The sequence below is a fragment of the Poecilia mexicana genome, unplaced genomic scaffold, assembly GCF_051168715.1.
Source record: "Poecilia mexicana isolate PSO_F unplaced genomic scaffold, ASM5116871v1 scaffold_7, whole genome shotgun sequence".
Classification (NCBI taxonomy): Eukaryota; Metazoa; Chordata; class Actinopteri; order Cyprinodontiformes; family Poeciliidae; genus Poecilia; species Poecilia mexicana.
The window spans coordinates 27,691,737-27,703,196 of NW_028263376.1; the positions used below are offsets into that span (position 1 = coordinate 27,691,737).

General features: G+C 41.5%; 1 long non-coding RNA gene across 1 annotated transcript; it reads right to left on the reverse strand.

The window, feature by feature from the left end:
* Positions 1-8,824: 8,824 nt before the first annotated feature.
* Positions 8,825-9,758, reverse strand: LOC148158456 (uncharacterized). Its single transcript, XR_015763833.1, has 2 exons — positions 9,109-9,758; positions 8,825-8,867 (listed from the first exon to the last, which is right to left on the reverse strand). It is a non-coding gene; the product is annotated as an uncharacterized LOC148158456 (long non-coding RNA).
* Between the last annotated feature and the right edge of the window lie 1,702 nt (positions 9,759-11,460).

Consider the following 11,460-nt stretch of genomic DNA (forward strand, 5'->3'; position numbering starts at 1 on the left):
GGATGAAATCTCTCCAGAAACCAGTTTGGAATGAAAAGGTGTGAAAAGATGTTAGGGGGGGGATAAAGGTCGGGGTTATTAGAGCATTGGTTGGCCAAGTATTAGAGAAAACCTATAATGGCACACGGCCAGGAAGAATAAAAAATACATCTGGGAAGATCCAATTAGAGTTAAAAATAAAAATGTCCAGTAGTCTCACATCAAGACCTTTCTAGCAAATTAATCCCAAAAGGTTCTTAAGGTTTACGACGACGCACTAGTAAATCTCACAATTTGTCTTGTTGTCCCACACTTTTACAAAACACGGGATTGTTCGAGAAGATTCACAGAAGCAACAGTTTGTCCCCGAAAGTCCACTCAACAAAAGGGAAGCAACAAAATGATTGGTTGTGTCAGATGAAGAACAACTGACCAGTTTTTTTTCTCCAAACACAGATGTCCTTTGAGGTTTCTCTTAAAAGACACCACAGCGCTTCATGTAGATGTCTTACTTAATGCCATAGCTGAGACGGAAAAAGGTCACCAGATATTTCTCCAGGCACGATCATCTGTGGACAGTCCACTGTTTTCTCTCTGAAATTATTTCATTTGGTTTTCTTGATTCAACAGATTGTGGTGAAGTAGATTCTTCTTCTGTCTATGTCTGGATCTGAAAAGAATTATATATATATATATATATATAAAAGAAATAAAACACTTATTGATTTGATTGTTTTCAGACAAATTCACAGGTGATATAAATTCTATAAATCAATTGTTACTCGAAAAGATGTATTGAGCACTTAAACGTGTCTATTATTATTTTTATAGCTTAAACTTATTAAAGTGTCTGATTTTCAATCGGCATGCTGCTACAGTTACATCTGCGAAAGAAAGCATATACTTCAGCTAATTAAACTTTAAGGCAAATATCGAATGAGTTTTTCTCACCTGTCTCGCCAAACGCGCAGGAGTTTCCCGGTAAGTGACGCCAGTTTCCAAATCAGAGCGCAATTTTTCCTTTCTTTTTTTTTTTTTTTTTTCCTTCGCAAACAAATTAGAAAGTCCAAAGACCCGGTGACTTCTGAGGCAGTTCAGCAGACAAAATGCCCGTGGGAACACTTTGCGACGCGTTTCCAAGTGGGGAGCGCACGGCCGCCTGACGCTCCAGTCCACGCTGCGTCCGTCCACTGTATCGCTGTTCGAGGCGTTTGGTCCAGCAGCAGTCCTGGTCTACACCTGTTAGATCTCTCCTCCTCACCCCTCCCCTGTCTCTGTCTCTCTCTATTATATCAGCATCCAGATTTACCCCTTTCTAGTCCGAGTCAGATTTTTCAAAAATAAAAAATATAAAAGTAAAAAACTTTATATAAAGCTTCAGGTATGTATTTTCTGTTCCTCTATTATTTTTCATCAGATTATTTTTGAGCCAATTTGTCTGTCAACTAATTATTCAAACTGTGAACTGATGCTGTGTTTGCCCGATTTTTTTTTCTTCTTTATTTTATTATACCTGTCAGAGGGAAACTTCTCTACGAGCAAAAAATGTTTGATACTGTGCTGCCAAACGAAGGCGGATGTTTTCATCTTTTCTGCACCGGGCAAAGGGAGGACATGGGATGGTGGCTGAGTAAAAGCTGCCTCTGCGTGATGTGTGAGGAATGGAGAGGAGACGCTAAATGGTCCCCAGACTATTGTCTGTGTGTGTGACTCGCATCCCACAGCTATACAGCCTCATTAGTGAGACACCCTGCCCCAGACAATATGCCCCCCCTTACACCCAAAATCTTAAACTGGTGGTGCCTGCACACTGAAGTAAACAAACAGACGTGCACACAGACTGGTGTGGACTGAACGGACAAAAGAGTTTGAACACCATTAGCTGTCAAAGATCATGTTTTGGTTTCATATGGAATGTTTCCCTGCAGTTAGAGCAACATTTCATAATGAGAGAACAAACGAAAAAAAAAAAAAAAAAAAAAGCTTCACTGATGCAAACTATTAACATGCACTTAGAGCACATTATTCTGCAACTAACAGCAGCTTTATGTGGTTAATTCATCATAATATTTTATTAACAGGGACTCTATGACAGATGAATTAACACAATTATGCTCAATGAATTTTAATTACCTTAAAATGTATATTTAGGAATAATTAGCTTTTTCTACTGTTTTTAGTTTCAGCCAATCATAAGGAAAATTTTGTTTTAAGCCTAACGATATGTCTAAAATGGGGCTTGCTTTCCATCCATCCATCCATCCATCCATCCATCCATCCATCCATCCATCCATCCATCCATCCATCCATCCTTTTCTGTCCCAAATTAGAGAAATTCAGGTTTACAAGCAATAAATTATAGTACAATACTGTTTTATTTAGTGTATTTAGTGTACACTAAATACACTAATTTAGTGTATGTAGTGTAAAATTTTTGTATTTTACACTAAAATACTGAAAGTATTTCTTACTTTTACACAAAAAGTAAGAAATATGATAACAGACAAATCAGAATAAGAGATTTCGCAGAAAAAGCAAATGTACAAAAAATTTAAATAATTGTGCAGATATTAAAAATAGCATACTCTGTTTAGTTGTGAGGCGTTCTGCTGGTGCTCGTCTGCTGCTTTATCAACTTTCATGCATATTTGCAAAGATTTCTGGGTAGAAAATTGGTAAGTTTAATAGCAATGAGATAGTAAAATGAGATATTTAATTTGTGATGAATTTGGATGATAATTTCAGTCAAATTTAATTAATTACTCAAAAAAATAACTTAGGTTTATTCATTTGTTTGTTTATTTTAGATCCCCATAAGAGATTGATGCAGCAATGGCCACTCTTCCGGTCCACATAATGGAAAAAAATATATATATTACCAAAACAGTTACACACACTTAACATATTATAAACATAACATATGAATTCATAAACGTACAATTATAACACCCAATATAAAAAACTATTTTTTATTAGAAACATTAAGCATTTTTACTACTATAACACTAATAAAATAATTAAGCAGGGCAAACAAAGGGACAAACGCTCTGCAAAAACAAGAGTTCACAAACACCAGCCTAGTAGCATGTATTCACAAAAACAATTTAGGACAAACTTTCTTGTAACACATTTAAAACCTACAAATTTGACCAATTACCAATTAATTAGGGTATGGTGCACAGATGCATGAACAGTGATCATTTTGAGAATTAATGTTCTGTAATGTTGTCCATTTTATGACTGATTTGTAGCAGTCATAATCTCCAGATCTCCCAGAACAGCCCTCAGAACTGAACCAGCCTTCGGCTCTGATGCTGCTACCTCAGCAGGGGACAGTTCACTCTCCACCACAAACTTATAGAAGCCTTGTAGCATCTTGCTGCAAACAATGAAGGACCTAATCGTGTAGCGTCAATTCAAATTAAAGCTTCCTAATTATGTCATTTGCTATCAACTACCTTGAAGAAGCATGTCACAGGTGAACATCAGACCAAATATTTCATAACCTCTAAATTGTAACCATGTTAAAAGGTCATAATAGGTCTCAGATTCATCTTGCAGACATCCTGTTTTCGTAGGATTTGGTCAGAGAATGTGCATGAGTGGTTGCTTATCCTGTGTGTTTCTGGTGACTTGTCCAGGGTGAACCCTGCCTCTCAGCCAATGACGGTAGAGACAGGCATCAGCGCCACTCGCAAGCCGCCAAAAAGAAATAAAAAATAACCGGGTATAGAAATTGGATAGATGGATATTGCCCAGAAAACAAATCATTGTGATAAAATCCATCATGACTGAACATCAGGACATTATGACACTGTGTAGATTCATTTATGCATCACTCCCCCTGGAGCCTTGCATTAGTTAAGCATTGCTCACATCAGTGATTTATTTATTTATTTATTTTTCTATTTTTTGGTCACCGGTGATCGCAATTCATGTCAGAAAACATCTATAGGCATCAGTTTTTATAAATATTATCATTCACTTAGAGCAATTTGTCACCTGTCTGACAGGCAGAAAATTTAATTGCCGACATGGTGATAGCAGTAGGAAGAGGTTTCCATACAGTATTGATGAATCCTTTTTCATCAATCACCTCCTCCTCGACCCTCTCTCCCAGCCACCGGTCTGGTAATGTGGGGATCACGCAACCTTATCCTCCCAGTCAGGAAGAGGTCAGCAATAAACACATTTCAAGCTGGTTACTAAAAGGATGTCTTGGATTTCGTGGGGAATCAAAGAGGGCTTAGGGTTTGGGAAGAGATACTTTTTTTTTTCTTTTGAGGTAAAAGTTTCCGAGCGGCATTGTTAGGGGTGAAGTTGCAATTAAGTTCGTTTTGGTCACTAAAACAGCCCTCAGAAGCCCTGAGCAGCGCGGTGCGGATAATCATTGCCAACAGTCAGAAGCAATATGCTCAGGATTGGATTTTTAGAGCCTGTTAAAATATTACTGAGGTGATTAATATTGAAATATGCGTATGTCTTTCAGCTGTCTGTCTCCCTCTCTTTTTCTCTCTGTCCTGTTCCTGATTTGTTCCCCGTAGTACGCTCGCCTAACTTTCAGTGTCTTGCATTAAAGTGAAGAAATGTATTTCTTCCCTACACAATGCTCCATCATGTCTGCCTTCACAGTGACTCCACTGTTAACACAGCAAGTGGGCTGAATCGGTTTTAGTTTTTGTTTTTTTGAGTTATTAGTTTGCTTAATAATTAATTTCATGAATTATGACATGCAGAGAATAAATCTCTTTGTTTTGTGCACACGCAGGCAAGATTTAAACTCTAGTATTTCTCCCCTGTCTCCTTTGTATAAACAAGAAAGAGAAGGAGAACTTATTTATGGCCACATTACTCATTGGATGTATCTGTAATGCTTTGGATGTTTGTTTTTTTTTGTTTTTTTTTTGCCTGCACGGTTGATTAAAGTCACACTAGTTCGACTTAGTCATCCATAGCAGCATTCAGCTTAACTTTCAAACAGGCCAAATCTTAGGAGAGGCGGTGAATCAGTTGTTGTGTATAATATTTTGAAGTAAAGGAATTATCGACGTAAGGTTGTCCAAAAGAGGGCCAAGCCGATTCCTGTCATCTAAAAACGCCTCTGGTCTCGAAAACGTCAAAAGAATCAATTAAAAGATTATTTGAAATACTTTTAGAGCATTGTCACATTTGTACTGGGTGATTATTTTCACTAAACCTGATGATTATTTACATTTAAACCAGAGGGCAGAAGGGCAGTGCACCACCAAAGATCTTCTTTGCTTTCAGAGACCAGAAAGAATAATTCCCTGAAACCAAAGCGTGGAAGTGAAAAGCACAAAGCTGGCATTGTGTTGTAAGTGAACACAACAGTAGATGTTTGTAGCCTTTTACAGAACCTAACCTGAAAAATCTTGAACTATCTCTGAGATGCATGAACTGTGGCAAAGGGCATCTCATCATTTACAGTTTAAGCAACACACAGAGGGCAGCAGTTCTAAAAAAGAACAAGTTGCTGCTGGTGGGCTGTCACTCCCTGAGGGACTCCTTTTCATGTTTCCTCACAGACAACACTGGCAAGACTCCTGCCATCACTTGCCAGCTATGTTGTGAATCAGCTCAGCTGGTCATTATACATGTTGGCTTTTAAGGATTTTTTTTTTTTAAACAGTCATTTGCACTGCATCTATGTAGATCACTAAAACCCGATATTACAGCATTCAAGTTTCATTCGAGTTTCAGGGATGCAGCCTTACGTGTTTGAGGCAGAATTTGATGCAACTGAGCCCCAAACAATGACGGATGGAAAAGGTAAAGCAATCTGTTTGACTCCCCAGCTTTCAGAATATTTTTATATTCCAGCATTCATTTTTAAGTATGATTGCATTCATTTCTAATTTGCCACCTGTAGTCTAGTTTTACGTCCTTAAAACGTTACACGAGTTGCCATTACAGTCACACTCTAAGCAGTCTGAACTAAAACTATTTTAGCTTAACTGAACATCTTCTTTCTGACCAGCAGTTAACGGATCTGATTTCCTTCCTGTGGTTTTAAGTGGAATAATGATAATGACATAGACTTGGCTCAGTTTTTCTTCCAGGTGTATCAACCAGACTACTGGATCCTCAAAAACAAGGGCGTCACAGACGGGGGGGAGGAGGGGAAACACCAAGTAAAACTCTGATTTCTGATGTCGCCAGAGGCAGGTTTGCGAGATGCGTGTGCATTTTTTTTTCTTGATTATTTAAGGAGCCACAAAAAATAGCGAAGCATTAAAAAAAGGGGAAAAAAATGGCTATGACAGGTTTTTAAAAACAAACAAAAAAAATTGTAGAAAGTCTGGGTGGTAGCTTTAAATAGTATTTATTTGTCGTTTTATATTTACTGTTCAGTAAACATGCCCTCACACTTCCCTGAGTCTGCGCGCTCCTTGCCGACATGTTAAGAATACATGGTGCTGGAGGGATGTGTCTACATCCTGGTGCAGTGCTGTTTCATTAGGCTCTGATTATGGGGCCTGATGCAGAATGACAGCGTGCAGATTGAGTTGCACAGCCGCTCTAATTCTCTCTATTAATAACAACCCTCCACACTCCTGTCCTGAACCACATTTATTAATCACAATTTGTCATCTGTCCAACGCCTCGCCCTCTCCCTCTCCCATATTCTCACCCCTCCCTGTGTTGTTTCTCTTTTTTCTTTTTCGTCTCCTTCTTTTCACTACTCTCTTGCTCTCTCCCAACAGGACCAGTTATCCCCTGCACCTCTCCACCTCCGCCTCCCCTTCCTCCCGCCCTCAACACAGGCCCGCTCGCCTTCAGCCCAGAGACATGGACCGGCATACAGAGATGTTCTCGCTCTCCACACTCGCACGCTCACCCCACTCACTTTAAACTGCACCATGCGAGAAGTCTGATTAATCAGAAGCTCTGCAGCTTTAATTGGCAAAAATAACTGTTAAGGGCTTGGATTGTGTTGACTGCTTTGGTAACAATGTGACGATTATAATAAATAGCTGTAAAACAAACCTCAACTTGCAATTACAGAACAGTGGCGAAGCGTTGTCCGGTGTAATGCATCATAATAGGCATGCACAGCCACTCACTGAGATAGCATTCAATGGCCTTTTGGAGCCCATTGATTCCTTCCACTATTAATCCCAGTCATTTGGAATTTCGATGTGCACAAATGCTGGCATTTAATCAATATGAACGTTGGGTTATGCACAATGTATCGTTGCATCGGTGAGAACATATCCCCATAAGTAAGATCAAATTTCTGCTCGTGTCTCATTCAAGTACCCTTTGACCCCACCAGGAAAGATGATTTATGAGACATCTCCTACGCTTGATTTTACTCAGCTACAGCCCAATTTCCAAACTATATGTATATCTAAAATAGCTCAAAATTATTCATACCCCTGGTGGAGTAACATTGCAAGTAATTTTCACTTAGTCAAGAATTTTGTTTCTGACAGGCAGTGAGAAAAGCATCGACCAAAAGTTAGTAAAACATTGTCAAAGGTTTATCTGTTTAAAAAAAAAAAAGGCACGTCAAAACTTAGATTATGAAAAACTCTCCAAGTTGTCCCAGCAAAGTCCAAAGTGTAATGTCTGACATAAACACTTCATCAAATCCATGGCATCTGTGTACCTTAAACTCTACATTACTGTAGTTTAGGAATCTAAACCTGTATTGTTTATCCTGAGGCCTAAATTTTCACACGGACATTTAATAATTATTTTCATTTATAATTTTAATAACTGCTAAAGGCTGCTATTACTGGAAAATGGTCAAATGTAATATTTACTCCCTTTCTAAATATAAATAGGTATTTATGGAAAGTTAACACCCCGTCCCTGTCTTCAAAGTGTCCACTCATCTGCTATGCATCGACGCCCAAGTTTGCCGTCTCAGACATAATATCCCTAATTAGCTGCATTTCGTTTTACATAGCACTCCACTTTGAACATAAAAATTAACAGAACTGTTGTGAGTTACATGCAGAACAAAGCTGAAAAGTGAAAGTTATTATATGAAAGCTGTTTGTGTAAAAAAAAAAAAACAGTCTGCTTTGTATGAGTAAGGAAAAAGACATGCCTCCGCTGACGCCCAATCAGCCTCTACCAAACGGCGTCACGCATAACTCGACTCTCTCCACTGTTTTCTTTGAGCAGAACTGGTGTTTGGGGGAAAACGGAGGCGATTTTCATGTGCAAATGTCAGTCAGTCCGCTTGCAGCAATCACAGGCCCCGTCTTCTCCAGAGATTGGGGCTCGAGACACAGCCTGAATAATTTAGCAGCGCTGTGCCACCGTGCTTTGGGGTCACAACCTTCTAAAGTGATGACAGAGAGACGTCGGCTGACTTCCCCCTCCCGTCCGCTCCCCATTACCACTTATTTACCGTTCATGATTCCACGCAGACAAAGCAGAAGGCCGCACTGGGGAGGGGGAAATCATTGGCTCTGGATAAACTGTGTCATAAACCAGAGCACAGCCAAACAATGACATTTTCAGAGTATCTCCAGGTCAGAGGCGGTGCCCACCTGTGGTACGCTGTGAAGGAGCCGCATGCGGCGCACATGACCACTCAAACCCACAGCCGCAGACAAAAGACGCGGGGACACTCAGGGAGACAAAAGGTCGAGCAGAGAGAGACGCAGTGGGGACAGATGTCAGACTGAAATCCTTACCAATGTAAAGGTGTGGATTAAGATTCAGATAGTGATCGCAAGAACCCACCCGACTCTACCTCCTTCCAGAGGAGTTGAAAATTAGAGGTTGCATTTACTGGTGTGAATATTCAGAACACTGTGGTGAGTCGGTCAGAACTCCAAAGAACGCAGAGTCGTACGCCAGGTGATTCAACTCGTACTTGCCGTTTATTTAGGTAATTGTGTGTGGTTCTAGAAAATAAACAACAGTACAGAGTCAGTGTCTGAATAAACTGACTGAAGTAACATCAGACATATTGCATAACTGCACTATCAATGATTATAAACATCACATTTCTACATATATACACGACGCAATATCCACCGTGTATAACTCTTAAGTGTGCACGTGAACAGAGCATGCTCTTAATTAAGGGTAAAACTAAAATACTCTGCTAAATAAACAATATTATTAATATCTACCATCACTTACTTGTATTTCCACGCACACACATCAAGGAAGGTAACAATAAACGGCAAACGGCAAGTTAAATAAACAAAATGCGAACATAAACTATACTCGTTTACACTCTACCCCTTTTTTTTTCTCTCTTTCTTCGTCTGCATGCTGCAGCTGCTCTAAGCCCCGCCCCTTAAAGGCTCAGCATGGCAGTTTGTTATACAGCCTTTTCCACAGCCGCCCCCGTATTCACCTGTGAATACGAATATCAAGAAAAGGCTGAATAAAAAGAGGTGATTAATCATCATTAGGCAGGGCAGGTAGGCTGACAAGCCTTGCCACGGGTCGAATATAGGTTCGTCCCTTTACAGTCACTTCAGCAGATCTGATCCGGGTGTCTGGTCCAGGAAAAACTTGAGAGACTTTACCCACAGGCCAGAGGGCTCGCGGAAGCTGGTTGTCCACAATCATGACCACATCTCCTACTTGTAGATTTGCTGATTCAGTCTGCCACTTCTGGCGGGCTTGGAGTCCTGGCAGGTAGTACTTCAGAAAGTTCTGCCAGAAATGGTCAGCTAGAATCTGGCTGTGCCTCCATCTTCTCCGCCCAAGAATCTCCGGGCTGTCGTAGATGACTTGCGGCAGCGAAGCATCTCGCCGTCCAATGAGGAGATAGTTAGGGGTCACCGGGTCAGGATCTGCTACTTCAGATGAGATGTAACCTAGGGGTTTTGAATTAAGCATCCCCTCAATTTCAATCAGAACGGTGTGCAGCACCTCTTCAGTGACGATTTGGGCTCCAATGATGACCTGAAGAGCAGTCTTTAGCGAGCGAATTTCACGCTCCCAGCAACCTCCAAAGTGCGGGGAACCAGGAGGATTGAAAATGAACTTGATTTGCTGGCAGGCTAGTTGCTCTTTGAGGTCAGGGTGAAGAGCTTGAAATGCTTCCTGCAGCTCCCGTTCTCCTCCTCTGAAGTTTGTCCCCTGGTCACAGAGGATCTCCTTGGGTTTCCCACGCCTGGCCACAAAGCGTCTCAGAACCATTAAAAAGGCATCTGTGTCCATACTGGGGATCAAATCAAGATGCACTGCTCTTGTAGTCAGACATTTAAACAGGATTCCCCACCTTTTCTCATGACTGCGTCGGATCTTGATGGTGTATGGCCCAAAACAATCCACTCCCGTGGAATAAAATGCCGGTTTGAATAGACGCAGTCTGGCTGGAGGGAGATCCGCCATCCGGGGTGGGTTAGGTTGACCTTTCCACCTCTTGCACTCAGTGCAGGATCTCTGATGGCGGCGTACTGCTTCACGTCCACGTAGCACCCAATATCTCCTTCTGATCTCAGCGAACACCCTTTCTGGCCCAGGATGTTGTAGCTTCCTATCATAATCTTGTATGATAAGTTGGGTCAGAGCGTGTCGGGGGTCCAGAACAATGGGGTGAACTTCATCTACAGCCAGGTCAGGATTCCGGCGTAGACGGCCTCCTACTCTGATGAGCCCTGTTTTTTCATCAAACTCAGGTGCCAGTAAAAGAAGACGACTACATTTGGCAATAGGTTTACCAGCCGTTAACAGGGTGATATCCTCCAAGAATGATTCCTTTTGGGCTTGTTGTAGAGCTGCCATTTCAGCAGCAGCATAGGAATCAGCAGTGATAGGGTGGTTGGGGTCAGCCGCCCCGTGAAGGTGATGTACGATGGCCTCCAAGTAGCTGTCCCAAGTTTGGTGCTGGCGTGGATCTGGAACACTAGAGCTGGACACAGTTAGACAAACAGCTTGTCGTTTCAGCTCACCTTCAGGATTACTCTGGGGTGGAGGTGAGAGGTCAGGCCAGTAATCTGGAGCTAGTTTCAGGAATTCAGGTCCATCTGTCCATCTACTGCCTTTGCAGATGTCTTGGATAGTGAGGCCACGAGTAATATCATCTGCGGGGTTGTCTCTTGAGGGCACATATCTCCATGTGGAAGCTTCCGACATATCTTGTATTTCTGCCACACGAGTGCCCACAAAAACCTTGTATCGGCAGGAGTCTGAACCCAACCAGGTTAGGACTGTGGCTGAGTCAGACCACAAGGTGCAGCTTCGTATGGGAAGAGTTAACTCAGAGCTGACAACTTTGCAGAGCTGAGCACCTGTTAGAGCGGCACACAACTCTAACCGAGGAACAGATTGTTGCTTCTTTGGAGCAACACGAGATCGGGCTGCAAGGAAGGCAACCTCAACTTCTCCTTCTGGACTCTCTGTTCTGAGATAAGCCACTGATCCATATGCCTGTTCGGAGGCATCACAGAAAACATGGATATCTCTCATACAGTTGGGCTGGTCTAGTTTGTGGCTGGTGTAGCACCTAGGCAGTGTAATCTTGTGCAACTGTTC